This window comes from Patiria miniata, unplaced genomic scaffold (genome assembly GCF_015706575.1).
Source record: "Patiria miniata isolate m_02_andy unplaced genomic scaffold, ASM1570657v1 HiC_scaffold_25, whole genome shotgun sequence".
NCBI classification, from domain to species: Eukaryota; Metazoa; Echinodermata; class Asteroidea; order Valvatida; family Asterinidae; genus Patiria; species Patiria miniata.
The window spans coordinates 9661109-9684158 of NW_024037064.1; the positions used below are offsets into that span (position 1 = coordinate 9661109).

At 42.0% G+C, this 23050-nt stretch overlaps 1 long non-coding RNA gene across 3 annotated transcripts; it reads left to right on the top strand.

Moving 5' to 3' along the window:
• The first annotated feature begins 1758 nt into the window (after positions 1-1758).
• LOC119733309 lies at positions 1759-22542 on the top strand. Of its 3 annotated transcripts, XR_005271771.1 has the most exons (8): positions 1759-2049; positions 9021-9201; positions 15621-15675; positions 16169-16448; positions 20490-20570; positions 20721-20799; positions 21171-21248; positions 21548-22542. It is a non-coding gene; the product is annotated as an uncharacterized LOC119733309 (long non-coding RNA). The 3 variants fall into 3 exon arrangements; XR_005271770.1 differs by lacking the exons at positions 1759-2049; positions 9021-9201 and adding an exon at positions 12502-14902 and having other exon boundaries at positions 20486-20570; XR_005271769.1 differs by lacking the exons at positions 1759-2049; positions 9021-9201 and adding an exon at positions 12502-14902.
• Positions 22543-23050: the final 508 nt, after the last annotated feature.

The window sequence follows — 23050 nt, forward strand, 5'->3', positions numbered from 1 at the left end:
CGTACATTGTTTTAAAGTAAAATATTGAAAAAAAAATCAAAATCGAAAAAAATGTTATTTTTGACATATGTGGCTCTTCGTGAAAACGGTGACGAAGTGTCATAACGATTCGAAGTTATGAATTAATTAATAATTATAATTATTAAAATTCTTGTCAATTTGATCACAAGTTGGTTATTAATTAACAAACTGATTACAACCTATCAAGCAATAAACAATTCGAATGAACTATGGAGCATTCCTTGTTATTCCATTCCTAATGGACATTCTGACATATCCTTTTTTTTCTATTCAGTGTTTCACCTATAAATGTCAACTGCTTGGTTAAATGGGGGGGGGGGGATATTATGATAATGCCCCCTTTCCTTCCCCAACCAGAAACGGCCTTTGTAAGTTGTATTTTTTTTCCAGTTAGCTATGGCTTCGGCCTACTAGCTGTTTACAATTTCTTAAGTCAATGGACACAGCGAGACATTCAATGGGGCCCAACTGGGAAAAACTGCAATAGATTTTGCGATGTGTGCCCCCATGATATTGTGATGAATCGAGAAGACTTCGAGTTCTGTTACAGAAAAAAAATGCAGAAAACGCGTGAACATCGTGACAACAGTTGTCAAAAAAAGAAGTAACTTGAACCATTGATGCACCTGATGTGACCGATTGCTGAGAAAAGTCACCGCATACACTCACTGAATGATAAATGTTGTCCTCGGAGGAATGATTCTGCATTCCTTTAGTGTGACCCTCTGTCTCCGTATTCACATCTCGAAAAGAAAAAAAACACCTCGAGAGAAAGACGGTTTTAAAGAGGGGATCTTCTTGGTATATCAGTTTGGAAAACACATCGGGATCTAAAAGGCAAGACACAACGAGCTTTATTTACCATGACCAAAAAGGACACGAACACACAGACTAAACCTCCGAATTAATTACCACCCCAAGCAACTACCAATCCTTAAATCTTAATCAGTCTCTCCAAGTCATTACCATTATATTTATATTGGCTATGCACGGCCATCTCATCCATTTGTATTCCAATTGTTAACACACGCCACGATTCTAAATTTCAGCCTCCAGGCCTATGTGATTGTAATCATTTTAGAAATTTCGGAACATTGCGAGCAAGTTTTGGTGAGCGGGCTATATCCCCCGATCCACCATCATGGGGGGGGGGGGGAGGGGGGGGGGGCTTTCAGCTGCTTAATAATGGCGTCGGATACCAGGGGCGTCAATCGCTTCTCAAAAGTGGGGGAGGAGGGACATACCTTGATCAGAACTGATGGCGCGAAGCGCAAAGCCCTTACGGCGCGGCGTGAGGTTCAGGGCCCGCTTAAGGGCCCCCAAAAATGGATTATAAAATGCTCTGTGGTCTCTGTGTGTGTGTGTGGGGGGGGGGGGGGGACAGGTCCCCCTGTCCCCCTCCCCCCCCCCGCCCCCAAGGATTGACGCCCATGCGTGATACTAAAAATAATACAGTTTATTCTCAAATTGCTTTGGAATGCCGGGGAATTGCATCATAAAAAAATCCGAGGGGCATGACGCAACCCGGTCAAACAATTTAAAGAAAAAGAACTGACAATTATGATTATTTCGAGGAGGAAAAATAGGGAAAAAAAACATTCAGTTTCAATACATTGTTCGGTTGTTCCTTTTTCATAGCCCCTTACAAGATCATAAATGGTGCAGCGGTACGTATAACTACTTTTTTGCACAAAGCACGTGCCTCGGCCTAGTTTCAAATTTCACACGTCACGCGCATGCGTACTCTATAGGTCTCCATCTTGCTTGGTTTTCTTCGACGGATAGGCAACGTTTTGAACCCCTAAATATCTCATTTTGACCGATGCATCATGTCTCAGAGACCCGTTCATGATATTTCTTAACACGCAAAGAGTCATTTTTGCCAAGAATTTATTTGCAAACGGTTTGTAATTTGTGTTTTGGATCCATGGAAATCATAGAAACGGCAGTTTCGGCAGACTGCCAGACTGCGTTCAGAGCGACGACATTCGGCCCATCTGATAATGTGTCGCTGCATAGGTAAACGAGGTGAGTTTCGAGAAAGCATAATTATGTACCATGTACATGTAGTCAATTTTTGTAATGATTGTTGAGGGTGGGCGGGGGGAGGGTGCAGTGGCGTGGCCAGGAATTTTTCATGGGGGGGGGGCCGCTGGGGGGCTGGAACATTTAATGGGGGGCATCATGTAGATTAGCCCCATAAATGTGGCCTATTTACTGGACTGCCTCCGTAAACATAGGCCACACATCCACATGTACAAAAAACGTGTCGACTTTGCCAAATTTTGATTTTCACATTTAGGCATACTTTTTACGTTTTTTTGCTTTAGAAGCATTCTCACCCTCTATATAGGCTAATCAGAAAGTGCTGCCTTTTTCAGATGTCCATTTTTCGTGAAATTTCCAGATACATTTGCACACGTTTGCGTATCAACATTTCAGCATGAAATTTCACAAAAATTAAACATCTGAAAAAGGCAGCACTTTCTGATTAGCCTATATAGAGGGTGAGAATGCTTCTAAAGCAAAAAAAATCTACAAAGTAAGCCTAAATGTGAAAATCAAAATTTGGCAAAGTCGACACTTTTTTTGTACATGTGAATGTGTGGCCTATGTTTACGAAGGCAGTCCAGTAAATAGGCCACATTTATGGGGCTACATGTAGATCAATGATAATTTTTTTAGAAACTCAAAATCTCAGTGGAGGGGGGGGGGGGGGGGGTGCGACTGGGGGGACAAGGTTTCATGGGGGCCATGGGAGGGTGGTTGTGGGAGGGGCAGGGGCCGGGGAGGGGGGGTGTGTGGAGGGGGGGGTAGTTTACCTCGCATTGCCCTCCATGACATTTTTACAAGGCTATATTTCCCTTACCCAATGTATGGTTCTCATTTCATTTCCATTCTGTACTGATAATGTAGACATTGAGTCATTGCAACTGAACCTGACCCCACACTTTATGCTCTTGCAATAACAGATCTCAAATGTCAGTCATTGCAAAAAATGTTGAAAAGAATAGCACTGCAACCTGAATCCTCCAATTTTAATATGATTTTGTGCAACCCCTAGGGAGTTAAGGGGAAATTAATCTGGGACAGCGAGAGACATTTCCAATCTTGTTAAGTACTTAGAAAATTTGGAAAGATTCCCATTTCTGGCCATCACTTGTCCCCCTGTGCACAAACCCTATGAGACTGGTCTGAAAATTTCCTAGTGTTTTCTTAGTAAATACTTCAATAGTTCCCTGCTAACTTTGACTTTTTAGGACATATCACTTTTTTTATGGCTGGTATAGGTCCCTGAAGGGAAAAATTAGTGATAGCCAGATATATGGGAATCAATCTTTCCAAACATTTTCTTGACAGAAGGATTGGCCATAATTATGGCCATCACTAACTTTTCACTTCAGTGACCGATCAGCCATCAGAAAGTGATTTCTTTTTTAATATTGTCATAAGAAGTCAAATTTTGCAGGGAAAATATTGAAGTAGGCCTATATTTACTGAGAAAACACTTAGACATTTTCAGAGCAGTCTCATACGGTTTGTGCACAAGTGTTGGCCAGATATGGGAATCTTTCCAAATCATCCGCTTTGAACAGCGCCCCCAATAACCAGATGGTGTTTGTAGCAAATGTGTTGTAAAATGTCCGAAAATTTGGGACTCTCAATTACACTGTGTATGCTGATACTACATGTAGTAAAAAGTCTAGATTTCACGTGTTCAGGAAATGGTTATAGTAAAGGAGGTCAGCTTGCTAGTATCAGACACATTAATTGGGCTGCCCTGTTTAATGACACGTAAGTATGCACAGCAAATATCAAGTGAAAAAACTTCTGATTTCAAATTCAACATATGTTCAAGCATGGAGAAATAATTTCTCCATGGTTCAAGAATGACAATTTTTTTAGAAACGCAGTGGCTGTTGTTACGGCAGTACACCATCTAGTTCCCTGACCTAATAGAGCAATATCAGGATCTTTGGCTGTTGGGAACCCGACTATCAACCGTATGATTCTTGGGTTTTTGTTTGCCTTAAATTTCTTCCCAAAGCCAAAGATCACGAAGAAGGTAATGAAATCTACTTCAATAAAAAGTGTAGGATTGATTAAAAATATGAATTAAAAGTATATGTAAATGACAAAAAAATGAAGAAAAAGAAAAGAAAATAAGGTTTGGCATAGGAGGATGCATTAAGTTATGCAACTTGCTCATCACGGCTAGCGGGGTGAAAACATTCCTAGGACTGAATGCACTATCATGATGTGTGGTACGTTCAAGCTTTTGTTTTCACCTCGCATTGACCCTAGGTCAGGCAACGTTGTGTCCGCCTATCACGGATTTGATCCTGGAACCCTCAGTCAATTGCATTTGTTCGAACTACCAAAGTACTCTGTTTGATATGGCGCAGTTTATTGCGGTATACATGTAGAGTTCCGATGACCAGTGTTTTTGCAGTGGTGTGAACCTGTTTTTGCAGTGGTGTGAACCTGAGCCCCTAATCGTTTTCGCTCTTTCATCAGCATGGCTGTACAGTGAACATGTGCATGCGAGTGTTTTACCATGATGAATCTTCGTCTGGCTGCGCACCTCAGACCTTCGTTGCTATTTTGGACATGACAAGTCAACTTGACCGTTTGCTAACTCGACTCAAACCAACTTGACTGTTTACCAACTGGACCATCGTACCAACTTGTCGTACCAACTCGACTGCCGTACCAACTCTTCCGCTGACCAACCCGACTTAACTTTCGAGTCAACTAGACCGTTGGCCAACTTGACCGTTTGCCAATTTGACCATTTACCAACTCGACCGTTTGCCAACTCGTCCGTTATATGTGTGTGTATGCATCTCGACATAAACCTTGGGTTGCGTGATTTCAAATCATCAAAAGTAAAATAATTTTGTATCTATTAATTAATAAAAGATGTACTTGTCAATTAATTTCCTTTCTCTGAAAAAAACAAATGGGTAAATAATTATGTCGGGCATACAGAAACAACAATTGCGAGTACGCATGTTCCATGTTGCTGCGTTGTGCAAAGCAAGATTGAAACTGTTCTTTTTTCGTATGTCACGACGGGCCATCTGACATTGTCTGGCGGAGATCATGTGGGCCAACTAGGACACGGCTGACCTCGTGTGGTGAACCTGGAAAGAAAATCATAATGTTTTTGGAATGATAATGATTAAAAATCTAATTCAAAAATTGTTGTTTATTTAATAATGATATGTTAAACATTTTTGACACTAAAAATTACTTGTTTCACTGGATTTTGCGACTCAATTGTAATATTTCCAAAAAGCAAACTCGTATAAAACAATTAAAATTTATTTATTTTGTTGTGTCATTCTATTTCAATGAACACAATTTTTAGGGTTGTTAACCCTAACGTACCTAAATCCATCAAAATCCACCCCCCTGTTTCGGGGGATTTCGGCGGATTCAGGATACCTCCATATTGAACAAACTGGGGGATTTTGATGGACTCAGGATTCGAAGCCTAGCGGAACTGGCGGATTTTGATGGATTCAGGATACCTCCATTTTGAGCTATTGGGGGACTTTGATGGATTCAGGATCTCAACAGTTTAACTCTTTTGCAATGTTTGTGGTCAAGTAAATACTGCTGGCACTAGCCCTGCCATGTCTGTCACATACTGTACAAACATGTACACACATGTACTGGGTGGACTTGCATGGAGGGTCACGTGCTGGAGGAAAGATACAAATAATGCGCGAAAACGTGACGAACGCAGCGCCGTTTACGCGCAAAGAGCACCATGTGCATCGCTAATAATTATGTGTGCGCATCGCGTAAATACTCAGTACGCATTTCTTGCTTCGCGCGCGTTGAGCTAGGTCACGTGCTGGAGGAAAGATACATTTAGCTCCATTACTTTGCGTTAATTTGTTGCACGTCTACGAGCGACAACCAAAATGGCGGAGATTTATCACACAGTGAATGGGCGCGTGTGGACGCGCTGCCGATCTAGTCTTTTCATTCTATGGTTTACGGGCTGAAACACGCGCTAATGTCTTTCACACAAATTTTGTGCGCGAGACGTATTCACTTCGGTACTCCATGCTGGGGTCACCATGCATTGGTGTATGTTGATGGATCCTATGCAACAACACACATCACAATTTTCATGCGAGCATGGTATCCTGAATCCGTCAAAATCCACCAGAAATTTAGGTGATGGATTTTGAAGACTCTATGGAAAAACATGCTGTATTTTTTTTTATGCCACCATGGTATCCTGAATCCGCCAGAATCCATCAAGACTTTTGCTGGTGGATTCTGGCGGATTCAGGATACCTCCAGAATCTACACTGGGGGATTCTGATGGATTCAGGATACCAGCATTTTTTGCATGACAAAATTGGTGGATTTTGGCGGATTCAGGATACTTTCTAGTAAAAGAGCCCCAGGAGTTAGGGTTAAAAAAGAAAAGAAAAGCATACTGACCTCTCTATTGTCTGAATGGTCCGTTGTCCGACAGGTCCGTTGAACGACTGGTCCATTGTCTGTCTGGTCCGTTGTCCAACAGGTCAGTTGTCCGACTGGTCCGTTGTCCGACTGTTCCGTTGTCCGACTGGTCCGTTGTCCGACTGGTCCGTTGTCCGACTGTTCTGTTGTCTGACTCGTCCGTTGACCAACTATGGTCAGTTGTCCGACTGGTCCGTTGTCCGACTGGTCCATTGACCAACTATGGTCAGTTGTCCGACTGGTAGGTTGTCCGACTGGTCTGTTTTCCGACTGGTCCGTTGTCCGACTATGGTCCGTTGTCCGACTGGTAGGTTGTCCGACTGGTCTGTTGTCCGACTGGTCTGTTGTCCGATTGGTCCGTCGACCGACTGGTCAGTTGTCCGACTGGTCTGTTGTCTGACTGGTCTGTTTTCCGACTGGTCCGTTGTCTGACTATGGTCTGTTGTCCGACTGGTCCGTTGTCCGACTATGGTCCGTTGTCCGACTGGTCTGTTGTCCGACTGGTCTGTTGTCCGATTGGTCCGTCGACCGACTGGTCAGTTGTCCGACTGGTCTGTTGTCTGACTGGTCTGTTTTCCGACTGGTCCGTTGTCTGACTATGGTCTGTTGTCCGACTGGTCCGTTGTCCGATCTGTTGTCCGACTGGTCCGTTGTCCAACTGGTCTGTTTTCCGACTGGTCCGTTGTTTGACTTGACCGTTGTCCGACTCGTCTGTTGTCTGACTGGTCTGTTGTCCGACTCGTCTGTTGTCTGACTGGTCTGTTGTCCGATCTGTTGTCCGACTGGTCCGTTGTCCAACTAGTCTGTTTTCCAACTGGTCCGTTGTTTGACGTGACCGTTGTCCGACTCGTCCGTTGTCCGACTCGTCTGTTGTCTGACTGGTCTGTTGTCCAACTCGTCTGTTGTCTGACTTGTCCGTTGTCCGACTCGTCCATTGTCCGACTCGTTCGTTGTGTCATCGTATACACAAAAGGGACACATGTACACATGTAGCTCGTCTCGCGCCTCTGGAATGTTGGTGTTGTTTGATGGGTAAAAGCAACATTCTTAGTACCAGTGATGTAGGTCTCGAGGCAGGTCTCAGTATCGATTTTTGTACAAAAAGTCTCGATATCTTGTGGGGTCTCGAGCATACGAAACCTTATTGTTCATTTTGGGAAAAACCAAAAAAAAAATCAAAGATAAATTTATATGATCTGATCATATCTGACTGAATTACTTTTGAAAGTTCGATAGGCGGTGCTATCGATTCCGAGGAACGAACTCAAATAGTCTGGTATATATACCCAAATGTCACTGCATTTTTAGTAACGCAAACTCCCTTGTAGTAGTTGCGTATCGCATGCATCGAGTTAATCAAGCGCAACCATTGACACATCAGCACTCCGTGATAAAGTTTAGTTTCAAAGACCACACTTGAATTCCATGACCGGAAGGCAAACAATTTGAAGCACTCTGCGATCTGCAGATTTGTGCCTGCACGAGTTTGGCTCTTACAAGGCATCTCAGCCGAGTTAATAAGGCAAAGTATTGGGGTCAAGTGGCTACGGCTAGGCCACGGACATGTGTTCTTCCACATGAATGTCGTTCTGCATTTCTCCGTTAAGAAGAGCCTACGGTCAGGCACACATTTCCGACACCGATTTTGATTCGGGGAAATTCAGACTAAGTTTGAATAAACACTCTGAAATGATATTTTCCATAGTAAAACTTAATGAAAATCAGCTTTGGTAAAAATGTAGGTCTACTCTGTAAAGCAGGTGTTTTCAGTAATTCACATTTTTTTTTAAAATACTTCCCCAGACAGCATATCTTTGGACCAGAGTATATGTACCAGGACATGTGAATAATCATTCCAATTTTATGTAAGATGGAACTTGAAACATACAATGACTCAGGAAGTTTAGATTTTGATTTTTGGGTCAAGTTACTTCCAAGTTACCTGGACGCTTTCTTTTTAATTCAAGTTGAATTTTAAAACAGACGAGTTGGCAAATGGTCGAGTCAACTAAACTAAACCTTTTAGTTCCGGTTGGTTAACAAACAAACTTGTCTCAACAGTTGAGTTGGCACGACGGTTGAGTAACTTGAGTTGGCAAATGGTTGAAGTAGTTCAAATTGAGTTATTGGCAAACGGTTGAGTTAACTGTAAACCCTGACCAACTGCCTTTTGTTACGATTCAAATTTTGCATCCAGTTGCAAGACATCCTGTTACGATACTGGAGTTTGATCGGAACATTTTCTAAAGAGGGGAGATATACATGACTCTTCATTTCAGCGTGCCCCAGCCATAGATGGTGCATTCACATGGAGGGTGATAACACGATCCCGCACACGCATGGCTCACCAAACATTGATTCGGAGTCTGTTGTAGATGTCTAATAAAAAATTAACCCACTGCTGCGATAGCCTGCTGCCATGAGAGGGCGTTTTCATGATGAACTGCTGCCACAAACAAACAAGTTTGTAGGGCCTTAACTTAATGTGTGCCCCTCTGTATTTTCTACAGACTCCAGGACATGTAAGCTGGTTTGGTGGGGAACGTAAGCCAATTAAGTGTCTGGCAAGGCATGCATCATATCACGTCCATGGGAGATGTGGGAAGGATGGCAGCACAGGTATGCGATTGCAGGAGAGGTGTGGAACCCTGCAGCCACCGTCATGCAACTTCATATGGCACCAATCCAGAGGTGGGTCTTGTCTCAATAATTCTCATTTCGTTTCCTAGTTTCTCTAAACTCTGTACATGTATTCCCAGTAGGGGTGCCCAGATAGACCTATATTATTCCAGTCACCACACATCGATTCGGAGTCTGTTGTAATGTTGTGTTAACCTGACCCAAAACCGACTCAACCCCAAACTGACTGGACCTGAAACGGACTTCGGGTCATCAGGTCAAGCTTGTTTTTCCATCATTTCAGTCGGGTCGGTTTCGGTTTAGCGTTTGCAATTTTTTGGTCGGGTCGGGTTGGGTTGGGTCGATTAAGCCATCTTGTGAAAAACTTGAAATAAACCGAAATAAACCGAAATAAACCAAAATAGTTTTGACATTCACGCAGTGTAATATTATTGCAGAGTTGCTGTGCCCGGCACGGTACGACCAACGTCAATCCACAAATGTACATGTGGTTTACGTGCAGTCTATCACGTACAGTTTATTACGTCAAGGCCCAATGCTCTTTTGATTGTTCAGGAAGGGCTCGCGCATACGCTGGTTGCAACTGGTGATCACTATGTGTACAAAATGAACGTCCACACACGCCCAATTATTTTGTTTCAAAAGGTTAGATTTTCATTCCTCATTTAAAAGTTAAAATTTTAAAACATTCGTCATAATTTGGAAAGATAGTTCAATCATGTAATAAACTTAAATATTTTCCCATTTTGATCTGGATTGACATTGAAATTACACTAGTTTTTGCGTAGAGTATGAAACAAAGAGTACGAAAAATTGTTGCCCGGCATGACATGTTACGTTCACAGGCCATGTGGCGATGAACAGACCAGTCCATTACGCTCAAGATCCACGGCAAGAATTTTTTGCCCTGGTGATGATTGTGTTTAACTTGGTCTCAACGGTAGTATCGCATTGCAGACGTCAAGAAACCATACATGAGTCGCAAACTGACGAAAAAGTCATTCAGCCATCCTCGTTCCATGATTATCGGTCAACATGTACTATCTACTATCGATTTTCTTTTTCTCAATACTGTTTCTTTACGAAAAAAATTGATAATCATAACGGAACCTTGACAATTTAAATTAGAAGCCTTTCCTTTTTGCAAACCGTCAAAATATAATTTTATTTTAGAGTTACATGTATAGACATATCGTGTCGCATTGGATTTTCATCATGGCGCCGTTTGTCTGACATCGCGCGCAGTGTAAGTATCAAAGTTTATTTTTGCAGCGCTATGATGTAAACGAAAATAGCCTTGAATGCAAGGCTGTGCTGTATCAGCAACGCATATCGCTGGCCACGCATAGTATTACCCGTACTGCAATATCGCGGTATATACCCGATTCCATCACACGTACGCTCAAATCCCGCAGTTCATATTGTACATGTATGTACATGCTTGTACACACTGCACTGCCCTTACGTGACAGTCCAATCCGTGCTCCATAAGAGCACGTACAGCCTTGATTATATTATGTCACCGGGTTTCATGTTTTTCTTTACTTTGCATCGCAAATCTCAGACAAATGGGGAGTGAGAGGATATGGAAATTATCCAGTATGAATAATGTATGTTCCTCATTGGCCAATCACGCTTCAGATCACTGATTGTTGGTTTGGTAACCCAACACCGGCGTGACCGCAAAGCGACCTACAGCATATATGTTTTTAAACAGCATGACACGTCCAATTATGGGCCAATTTACATTTGTTCGATCGTAAGCAGCTCATTCTGTTTAACATATTGTATGTCCAGAAAAAAATACTTCTGCTTCCAATTACATGCCTTTCAAAAGGGCAGGCGCCCATGGTAACACGAATGTGAGTTTGTGACGTAAACGGCGGCTATTCGCACTCACATTCACGAAAGTTGAACACATTACATTTCAACTTGGCAGATGTTTCGTAACGTTGAAGATCGCTCTTGAATTATTTTATGCATACATTCAAAGTATATTCGTCCGTACGCGGTAAACGATCGGCGGCATATCCTCGCTATATAGTGCATTAAACATACAGCGCGAATAGCGACCTCATGACTCATGCGGCCACTGTTTTATGCAAATTATTTGGATCCGATTGAACACCTTGGTCCAATCGTCCGCGAAAGCTTATGTTTTTCTTTATTCTGCGTTAGATTTCTAGCGTACGACCTCATATGCGAATACAGTTAGATAAGTGTAGGCGGAGCTAGTGTGTGGAGTGTTTTTGGTCCCATGATTTATTTAAACCAAGAATCAAGATGGTTAAATTGCGGGATTGTATGGTATGTACTAACCGAGATATGGATATTAATAACAGAGGCGATATACATGTATTCGCATTGTATAAAACTTTGTATTTTCGTGCATAATATTACTGTTGCATTTAATGTTGCTGTTATCGTAGACGTTATTGAACCCCTCAGGCCTCGAATAGGCGGGCTGTGTCTTGCCTTGTACTTTGTTTACTGCTGCAACACGTACATGTACTAGTAGCCCGTGCATGGAGCACTTATAAATATAACATGTATAAAAGTGCCTAGAACTCGGAAGTGTGCGCTGTTGGGCACCTGCATTTTTTGGAGCTGCTTATCTCACGTTTGGGTGCATCGGTATATATCTTTATGTACTTGGCACATCATTTGGTGATATTTGTAGGGAAGTTCAAGATCGTTTGTGACTTGTCTACTTACGCTAATCCAAATTTCCCAATTCCAAGTCAGACAGTTATTAATGAGGAATGAGCTACTTGAAAAGCCTTATAAGCATGTGCTGTTAGGGTGCGGAAATCGTCTTGACTGGTAAGAGCATTTTGAGTTTTATGAACGGGTTATTTGTGACTTGCAAACAGGTGAATTTTAGAAGAATAGTTTGGTTGCCTGGATACCTCCTGGAGGTCCAATTGAATTTTGGCTGTAGTAGTTTCACATCCGGAGGGAGAGTGCAGAGGATCTTATAGTCTGAGCCAATTCAGAAACTGAAAACACTTGGAAATGTGTAGTTTGTTAACTATTCCTAGTTATTGTTGATATTTGTTTTTTCCGGAATAAATAATTTCTTGACTTGTTGTTCATTCACAATATGTTGTGTTCAATGTTTATTCATTTAGTCTGTCCGATCTATAACCACAAATTAGGATATAGTTTCCTAGAATAACATGTACATGTAATAGTAATTTTTTTCATGGTACACATGTAATTAATGGCACCACCCTGCACCGCCTGACCTAAGTTGAAGGAGCCGGAGCCGTAGATATTTACTACACCTCCCCTCTCCCTGAGGCCCCACCCCCTCCTTCCCCATTTTTACTTGCTTCTCCTAAAGTTCTTACTAACACAAATGGTGTCAGAAGTGGGATATTGTATGGGCATCAAAGAAAAATTGGACACTAATATATTTGATTAATCTTAAAACATTTGCACCTCCCATTGTGAGCGTGAGTCTGTGTGAATTAAAATACCTCCGATTGTATACCTCTGCTGGCTGGAAGCGCTATTGGTTAGCATTTGACCCTCATTTCGATGTGTGTGTCGTAAATAAAATTATTTGCATAGAATAATTGTTTACTGTCTGTTATACATGTAGTTGTAAATTATTTCTTTGTTGAGTTTGCAATTGCATCTTATTCAGTTGATAATCGTAAAGGTGAATAAAACAAAACAGGCACATCTGAGTAACACATGGGCCATCCCTGGTAGCGTCTTGAGGGACAACCTCAGGTGGCAGTGCGGGAAGGTCTACCCTTCCCACCTGGATGACCTCAGAGGCATTTTAATGAGCCTTGGGGCGGACACCTTCAAGTAGCCACCGACAGCAGACCAACAGGCAAGCGATGGTAGTCATCGGGGTGCTTGCATTAAGGGCTTCCAAAAGCAACCCCTCAGTCAACCGCAGCGGTGATGAAAGCAACCTCAGCTGATGAAGGCCCGGCCATCTCTAGAATTGGAGCCAGCTCCCGGGATGGTGCGTTCATATATCCTCCCTGTTCCTTGAGGAGGACGTCCCAGCAACCTGAGGGGAAGTCCTTGGCCAACTGCTTCTCTTAATCTACTCATGGATGATCCAGAGATCCTTCAGATGACATCCGAAACTCCAGCCCCTCCAGCGGTACCAACTACCCGTCCCTTCCAGCGCCCTCCAGTGGCAAGCCTTTGGCCCTGTTGTAGGCCCAGGAGGCCCACGAGCCGTCATCAGCTAGAGGTAGTGAGGATATTATAGCTGAGAATGATGTTGACGCTACACTAATGCGGCGTCACACATCTTCAATGCAGCCAGTACCATGAAGAAGATGTTTCTCGAGACCGCCTTGGAGGGAAGGGTGACGAAGGTAACTGAGACCGTCAACAAATACATACTACAGACAATGACACAAGCTGATCTCTGAAGCAAGTATAGTGAGCCAATGTGTGTACATGTATGTGAAAACGATCTCGCCACCAAACATGCCAAATGAATTACTGTGAACAATTTTTGTATTTGATTTAATGTTGCTATTATCGTAAACTAATTGAACAGGGACCACTCAGGTCTCGAATGGGCAATGAGGCTGTGTAACGGAAATTAGTTTACTGACACGACCAACAATCGTGCCATGTATTTTGTTTACTGCTGCAGCACGTAAATGAGTACCGTGTACTAGCTAGCGCATGGAGCACTTACATGTAGTTGAGCGCATTGGCATTTCACTTGTGCATAGAGCGCGCTATTGGGCACTTGCATTTTTTGGCGCTGCTTATCTCAAGTTTAGGTGTGCTGGTAAATCTTTATGTATACTTTGCATATCACATTTGGTGATATTTGTAGGGACGTTCAAGTTGGTTGCTAATTAGTAACCTGAAGTTCACGGGCTCTAGCCAAATTGTTGCCCTTAACACCAGATTGTTTGTGACTTGTGTCCTTGCTAATCCAAATTTCCTAATTCCAAGTTAGACAATTATGCAAATTAGCAAGCTACTTGAAAAGCCTTGGGGTGTGGCAATCGTCTTGACCGATAAGAGGATTTTGATATTGATGAATGAGTTATTTGTGACCTGCAAACAAGTGAATCTTAGGAAAAAAATCTGTCCTTAGAGCGTGATAGTTTTGTTGCTTGTAGGACACCTCCTGGAGGTCTGATTGAAATTTGTTTATAGTATTTGCACCTCTGGAGGGAGAGTGCAGAGGATCACCTCAGCATAAGAAGCCAAAGACACTCGAGTACATGTAGTTCATTAACTATTTCTGGTTATTGTTGATATTTGTATTTGCTTAATAATAAATAAATTCTTGAGTTGTTGTTCATCTTGTGTTCAATTGTTTGTTCATTTAGTCCGTCGGATCTAACCATAAATTAGGATGCACTTTAGGAAAACGAATATCCGCACAGGCTATACTTAGTGGCGATTAATGGCGCCACCCTGCTTTAAAGGGTTAAATTATCAAAACTGTTTATCAAAAAACACTGGCAAATTTGCCTCAGAATTGAGCCTGAAAATACGCCATTATGTATTTGAGATAAGACAAAAAAAGCGGGCTTGTAAAAATGACCGCGGGCTAGTTAAGAGTCTGTTTCAGTAGCCCAGCTGGTTACTGAACAAAAAAGTTAAGGTTGAACCCTGTAATTGCCATTGAATTGTCTGTTGCTTTTTTCCAAGTGTCGTCATCTTCAATCAGGCTGACAGGAACCCAATCTACCGAACTTCACCCCCATCAACCTTGGTCACATGCTTAAGAGGGCAGTAGAATTACAAGGTAGCTACATGAAAATCATTAACCCTAAAGCCCGGTTCATACTTCATGCGAAAATGAATGCGAAGGGAATTTAACGTCATAAAACATTCGTTGCGAAATTTGCCCAAGTTGAAATATGTTCAACTTTTACGAATTCGCAGCGCGAATACTTGCCACGACGTCACAAATTCGTGTTCGCTTTCGCTTTCGCGCAGAGTATGAACCGGGCTTAATCCCTGGATATCTTTACTAGAAAGTATCCTGAATCCACGAATCTACCTATATTGTGTCATGCATACAAATGTTGGTGTTGGTGACTGCTCAGTATGGAGGTATCCTGAATCCATCAAAATCCTGTGGTACTGCTAGGCTTACAATCCTCAATCCATCAAAATCCCCCTGTTTTAGGTACGTATTGTAGCTGAATCCGGCCGCCGAAATACTCCAAAACAGGTGTATGGATTTTGATGGATTCAGTAATAGGGTTAAGTTGCATGGTCTCAGCTAACAATATTTTCCAACTATTCCTTTACCAGCGGGACAATTCTAGTGTCAATAGCTGAAGAATTTTGGAAGCTGGTGTTACAAATTAATAATAAGTTAGTCACTAGTATCCATAATTTTGATTGGATCAGTGGGTGAAAAGAGATCAGATTTTTGAACAGATATCAGCTTGATGCATTTTCAATGAAAAAAAAAGGCAGGCTGATTTTGTGTTTCTTTTTTATTCCTCTCAAAGATTGTTGAATGCCTCTTGTGAGAACAATAAGAGGAACACAAGGATACACATTCAGGTAAGCTAAAAACTTGTTCAATTTTAATTTACGGGCCACTTACTCATCATTGTAAAATTATATGTGTTTGGACCTGAATAAAGTCAACTGAATATTCAATTTTTAAATTGTTTAGTTTTACCATATAAAATAATAATTTTCAGTGATATTAAAGTTGTCAAAACAATTCTTTTGTTTTCTTGAGTCCCGAACTATGGCATCACCTTTTTTTGTGCAATGGGCTTACCCATACATGTATTAAAGGGGATGTTAATTTGGCCCCATATTTGGCCAAATTCATCCAGACTCATCTTCATGATAAACACATGAACATACATGTATGAACATATGTGTGTACATTTTATGCGGATAGTTTCACCTTGTTTGTGGAATTAAATATACATGTAGTTTTGATGCATTTTTTTCAATCCCTGAATTGTGTGTCCAAGTAAACTTGTTTTTGGCTATTAGCATGTTTCTGTTAATTGTCTCCTGTTGTTTTTCTGTGGCATAGCGAGGTTGTTGAGGCAACGACCAGCGTCTTTCACCAGTTGTCCTGGTCTTCTACGACATGTCTATTTTTCCAGGGGCCTAGGATGGACATTAGGGTCATCCATGCTCATCGTAGAGTAGCTGTCTTCAACCTCTCTGCCATCTGTCTGCGAGGGATGCCAAATCACAAGGCCACTGAGGAGGTTGCAATGGGTAGCCAGAGGGTGGAGCTGATGTCCAAGCCAACGAAGCTGACGTGTGATGGGAGAGGTCCTGGATGCTGACTGTGCCTAGCTATATAGGTAGGTGATGTGGAGCATGATAGAAACTACCAGGGATACATTTTGTTGATACACCAATGTGAAGTGACAGTCCCTTAAAAGACATTCTGAGAAGAACTGTACTAATTAACAGTGAACTCAGAGTGTCATCATAAAATTTCTTCCTAAGTATGCAATCCTAAGGATGCAATCCTGTCATGCTTAATTTGTAGCGGTAATGCCCTCGGACGACTGCCCTGGCCAATATTGGCGAACGGCCTAACTAGCCTCTATGGTCGAGAGACCCTGACATTAGTTGAATGCAACATGATGTTAAAATTCATACCCTATGCAGCCGTCATCCTCCAACCCCTCACTGAAATAATGATCACATGGATAGTCAAAAAGCAGGCGTTGGACTGACGCAGCTGTAGCAGCTTTGGACAACATCGATCTTGTCAACTCTCATAAACGTTGCCAGCCTCTCATCCTAAGCATAACACTGACGTACATGTATCTTTCGACTAATGCATCAGATGTTTGGAGTAAAGTCCTTTAACTAAGAGCTAATTGACAATGCTTGGCAACTTATTATGTTGTATTCTCTTGCAAACCCAATTCCGCAAATAAAGAACCACTGTGGTGATTTGGCCATGAATCGTGAACATACGCCATTTTGCGAAATGCTGGTAGGAGGTGCCACTTTCATGTCATTACAAAATCTCAAGCCACTCGCATACGCATTCAAGGCTTTGTACGACCAACACTCTCCATGCAAAATTCGCCAACTGGACTTTATTTTCGATTCACCACTGACACAATAGGATGTCGATAACACCCCAGCTGATACATTGTCAAGGATTCAGCTGAATGCAGCCACACCCTCCCTCCTCACGTGTATTTTCTGTTCTTATCAGTTTAACTCATTCTATGTGATAGTCAAAAATCTGAGGGTCCAAGACCTGGATGATGGAGAACAACTTTGGAGACATGCTGCTGGACGACCTGGCCGATCCCCCACAGTCTGCAGAGGAACGCTCAGACGTAATGCGGATGAGGGGAGGGCCCCAGCTCCGGCCCAACACTCTGTGGATGCACACTTAGTACCCCTTCTAGTAACTGCAACACAGATAAAGGGTTAAGACTGGGGAAATGCCCAACACTCCATAGAGGAATGCTCGAGAACCCTTCAGGCCAGGCCTGTATGTTTTGCCTGATGAGGTCATGCCCTTTACCTTCTAGTCTCCATCGTCACTTGGCATGGGTCCATCTCTAATCTGCGGCCTCCGAGATCTCCAGACAGCGAGACCCAGTCTTTTCCTATCCTTTCACTCGCGGTTCGAATTGTGTTGTGCATAGGGAGAGCTACATTGTACCACGCGTAGCTGACTCTGACGCGACACCAGCAGCATATACATCCTTTTACTTTCTGTTAATCTTGTCTACAAGTGCTCCATGTGTCAGCGGGAGTTGGACTTGGACAGGCATGTTTCCAACAACTACCAAACTCACAAGCATGTGGTTCGGTTAAAGCAACTGCCTGGGGCTCTCCTGCATCCTCACGACGCACCACACCTTCTTCGTCTGGGGATACAGCACTCCCAGAGCCCATGTTTCTGATGGACCTTATCCTTGGCTTGGTTGAAGAAACATTGATTGTGACCAAGGGCGGATCCAGAACACAATTTTTTGGGGGGCCAACAAAAATTTTGGACCCCCTAAAAAGTGGGTCAAAAAAATTACGGCGTGGGGAAAATTTTTTGGATTCTAGATGCTCTGTGGTGCGATCTGAGGCAATTTCTGACCACTTTAACCAATGTTTTTGTGAGGAAAAGATGGTGGTGTACTCATTGCCTGCCTTTATTGCGATGTCACATCAAAAAAAAAAAAATTGGTCTCGTTTGGGGGGGGGGGGGGAGGGGGGGCCATGGCCCCCTTTGGGCCCCCCCCTGGATCCGCCCTTGATTGTGACTGTACTGAATATGACCTCCGCCCAACATTCCGTATCTCCCTCAGGGTGCAGATGAGGGACTTAACAGGTAGTCCATACCGAGGGCGAGATCTGACCATTCATTCCACTCCACAACACTGCATGGATGAATGCTCAAGTTCCCTCCAGGGATCCCTTAACGTGGATGAGGGAGTTGCCCTGGTGCTCCAACGTCCGCTGGGGACCCTTCGGGGTGTCCGTAACATGGATGAGGGTATGTGCCAGTGGTGTGCCCAAAACCCTGTGACTGATGTGCGGTGCTCGTAAAAATTATCATCACGGGTGAGGGAGCAGGCCGGATTGAGGGCCCGAGGGGGACTGCACTGGCGAGTCAGGGTTTGTCAAGACCACAGGCTTCAATGCCCGTGAAGGAGGAGAATTAATCCATGGCTGGTGGTGCTGTCTTATGCAGTGTGTGCCATGAACCCGCCCAGCGCAAGACATTGTGGTGCAGTGCGACATTGTGGCGATGCAGGCCAGAGTTCGATGTGCATGAGGCTAGCAGGCTTTAGAAGCTTTACAGGTCCTGTATCAGACAGGCAATCCACTGGTCCACGATAGCTCTGAGGTCAGATATGCTAGCACTGAGGAAACACTAGCAAATTACATGTACATGTAATTACTGAAGTTCATCCAGAAAGGGCGGTTGATGGTAATAGACTCAGTGCTGACTCTGAGCTCTTGTTTTTGACTGGGCCTGTGCTTGGGAGTCTGGTTCAGATTTGCTACGCCCCATTTTGCAGACGGAGGTTTCCTCCAGACTAGGTCGGATGTCAAACTCCGCACCTGGGAAAGACCGGCTTAGATATCATCACATCAGATTGGCAGACAGTGCATTTTAAGATACAGTGGCGATGTGTAATCAGTGTCTGCATGAAGGTTGGTTCCCCATCTTTTGGAACACAGCTACCAAGGTTAACTGTTGTACAAGAAGGGCGACCAAGCGTGTTCGGCCAACTTCCGGTTGATTGCCCTGCAGTCATGCCTGTAAAAGTTGCTGATGGCAGCCTTTTGACTCATTTGGGTGCAAGACTGTCCTCTCATCAGTGACTCCCAGAAGAGTGCTAGGCCTGGTGAGGGCTGCTTTGAGCTCACCCACCTGATATGTTGTCCATTGTGGGGGGTGCACGCTGGATTCGGGAAAATATGTATGTGGGGTGGCTCGATCTACAAAATCCTTTTTAACAGCATTCACCAATATGCTATATGCACTGTGTTGGCCTGGGTCAGTGCGCTGCAAGGGTTCATAGACATCATCCAGGATGTCTATATCTGGGAAGGCACAGAGGACTGAGCCCATAGCCATCCGTTCAGGATGGCTGGTTTCTGTGGCTGCTGGTCCAGCTCAGTAGTCACATGTATGAGATGCACTCCAAAAGCATTACCACTGCTCTGCAGGCTGCTGCCCGAGAGTTTTACCCCAGTAAATTACTCGGCTGGTAAATTGAATCAGCCCTCTTTCGCACCCTCTCAAGAATACTTGGCTGTCAATCAACATACAACTTCTTCAAACCACTGCTCGTCATTCAGAGTATCATTGAAAGATAATAATGCTATATAAGCTCAAGGCTTCACTCAAAGCACACAATGACCGTACACAATCAAACAGTTTGCCATTACTCGATGCACAAAAACTTTATGTATTGACTTTGTAAAACCTGTTTTGTTTGATGACAAACCTTTGCAGACAATCAAGATTTCTCTCGTGCACCTAACACGGTGATTATTCCATCTGTGATGACCAGAACACAATCAGGTTCCCATGTAATTGGCCTACGACACTAACAAATCTTGTTCATTAACTTTCACTAGTGGGGCTCTTGTCACATAGCCAAGATATTGTCATAGCACCTCTTTGCGTTGTGAACACTAAGGTTAATGTTTGCTGATTCTGTAACATTCCATTCTGTGTGCTCAAGCATCTTTTCGACACATCACATGAAATCGCATTTGTTTACCATTTTGATTGCCTCTGTAGGTCAGTCATTTGCTCCGGATAATAAATCTGAAAGCAAACATCTGCAGCCTTACGAGTATTTTGAGCTATCGTGCATAACTAATCTATATTATTTGCACATTCTTTGATAAGACAGGACCGGATGAGTAAGTTTTCCTCTCTCAAAATTCATCAAAAGCCTGTCACACTAGCACAAGAAGAGGAACACATGTTTCAGGTGAGCTAAAAACTTCTCAATTAACTTGCTTTGCAACAATATCTATGTGAATTATGGGTTGAATATAAATGTATGCTATAAGTTTGCTGTGAATATGAAAGCAAATGAAGCTAAATTTCCAAATTCTATCTCCCAAACTTCTCCCTATAGTTGTCACAACTTTTCCTCTATCGACATACGTTGAAAGGCTGTTACCAGTACCACAAAAAGAAGAGCACATGTCTTTCAGGTGAGCTAAAAACTTTTTCAATGGACTTTTATACTTACTTTTGCAACAATATTTATGTGAATTAATTACGGGTTGATTATAAATTAACCCGACAGGAACTCAACCCATCAAAGCCCAACAGCAGGTGTTGTTAGAATGGGTGCAGTACTGATGGTCTTTTACATTGGGTTTTGGCATACCTCCAGAAACTAAGTCCAACAGTGTGTGTGTATAATTTCCCATGTGGGTGTTGGAATTTGCCAGGATGGGTATTACAGTTCCTAGTAAATTATGCTATGGAGTTAGGGTTATGCTACAATTTTGCTGTGAATATGAATGCAACTGAAGCTAAATTTCCAACTTCTATCTTCCAAACCTCTTCCTATATATAGTGGTTGTCCCAACTTGTCCTCTATCAAAATTCGTTGAAAGCCTGTCATCATGTAGGAAGAGGAACACATGTGTTTCAGGTGAGCTGAAAACTTGTTCAATATACTTTGATACTTGCTTTTGCAACCATATTTATGTGAATTACGGGTTGATTATAAATTCATGCTAAAATATTGATATGAATATGAATGCAAATGAAGCTAAATTTCAAAATTCTATTTTCCAAACTTCTCCCTATATATAGTGGTTCTCCCAACATAGTGGAGCCTCAAAAACTACAAAAGTCTGCAAAATTATGACCTAAAAATCCTTAACTATAATATGTATATACGTATGCTATTCATATTTTATTTGTTTAATATTTTATCTTGAATTTCAGGTTTTCCTGCTCTTACCAAGAAGACGTTGCTCTTGATCCTGGAATGCCCTGAAACTGCACCACTTTGTGATGACATCAAACATCAGAGAAACTACATCCAAGGTGCCTTGGGCCTATTTAGAATGTACTAGGCTGTTAAATGAGAAAAAAAGGTTAAATGGGCAATTCCATGCTGGTTGACACACAAGACCAAAAAATAAACAAATTTATCGTTTGTTCAAGTTTGATTCGCTGAAGAGACACAATATAACGTGGCATTTTTAAAACTGAAATATAGTCTAGTCCTATGTGCGCACTGTTTTGTGAGTTACGTACGGTACACCATCACATCAAAGTCTGCAATGACGTCATGATGACTTATGGATGCACTGGTGAGGAATTTTTAATTAGTCTTTTGCTATCTATACAGTTATATTTCAATTTGCTATGTTACCGTTTTGAAGGCGTCTTTGTGAAAATGGATGTTATTTTTCAGTTTTCAATTTTAGTCAGATTTTGCTTGTAATATGAGATATATATTGAATGATTTGAAAGCCATCAAAAGTGATTTTATGTAAATGGCTACATTTCCTAACCAATGAAATATTCAGTTAACTTTCCTTAGCTTGAGTTCTCAGAAGTGTTAAAAAACGATTTGTCAGAAGTTTTTGTTTTTATACTTAGGCCAGCCATGAAATATTGTAATAGTATTGGGCATGTGTAATGTCATGCAGTCACATTATTGCACAGTCTGTACTCCATAATTGAGGAATGAAATAAAAAATATATTTGTTTTGCTTTTGGGCACAAGTAGTCTATCATTGTCCATTCTGATGGGGTGGGGTGGGGTGGGGGAAGTCTTCCCTGTGAGAACTGAATTATTGTTTGGCACCAAATAGTTTAATATTCATAATTCCTTATTACTAACGTTGGCTGATTTTATATTTGTTGATTTTATATTTGTTGTTGGTTCATTGGATATCTTAGGAAGTGCTACAGAAACAGGAATTAAAATTGTGTTAATGTTAACATGTACAAAATACTAAAAATTGTGTTGAATATTTCATATTTTTCAGGAAAGATATACACCCAGGTTGCAACTTAATTACAGCAGCACAGAGAACAACACAGCAGAAACAAATTTGGAAGAAAAGGATTGTATGAAGACCACAAGAGGAACAAATGAAAGAGGAACAAACAGAAAAGAAAAGAACATGAGGATTTTAATAAGTGAGCAGGAATTAACACTTTGAGAAAAAGTAGTTAAAATGAGGATTGAATTTGAGACCTCAAATTGTTAAAGAAAATATTAATATGACATGTATTAAATATGCAAGACTTCACACAGTTGATAATGGAGATAACTTCTAATATTTCTAGATCATTTTGACAAGTTTCTATTTCATCTGCTTTATTTTGAGGTCCTGACAGTGTACAAGTTTTTGAAAGATTTTCTTTTAAATACCGCTACAAGGTTTGATCTGAAAAGTGATTTCTTCTTGCATACAGTCACAGTTTGATATA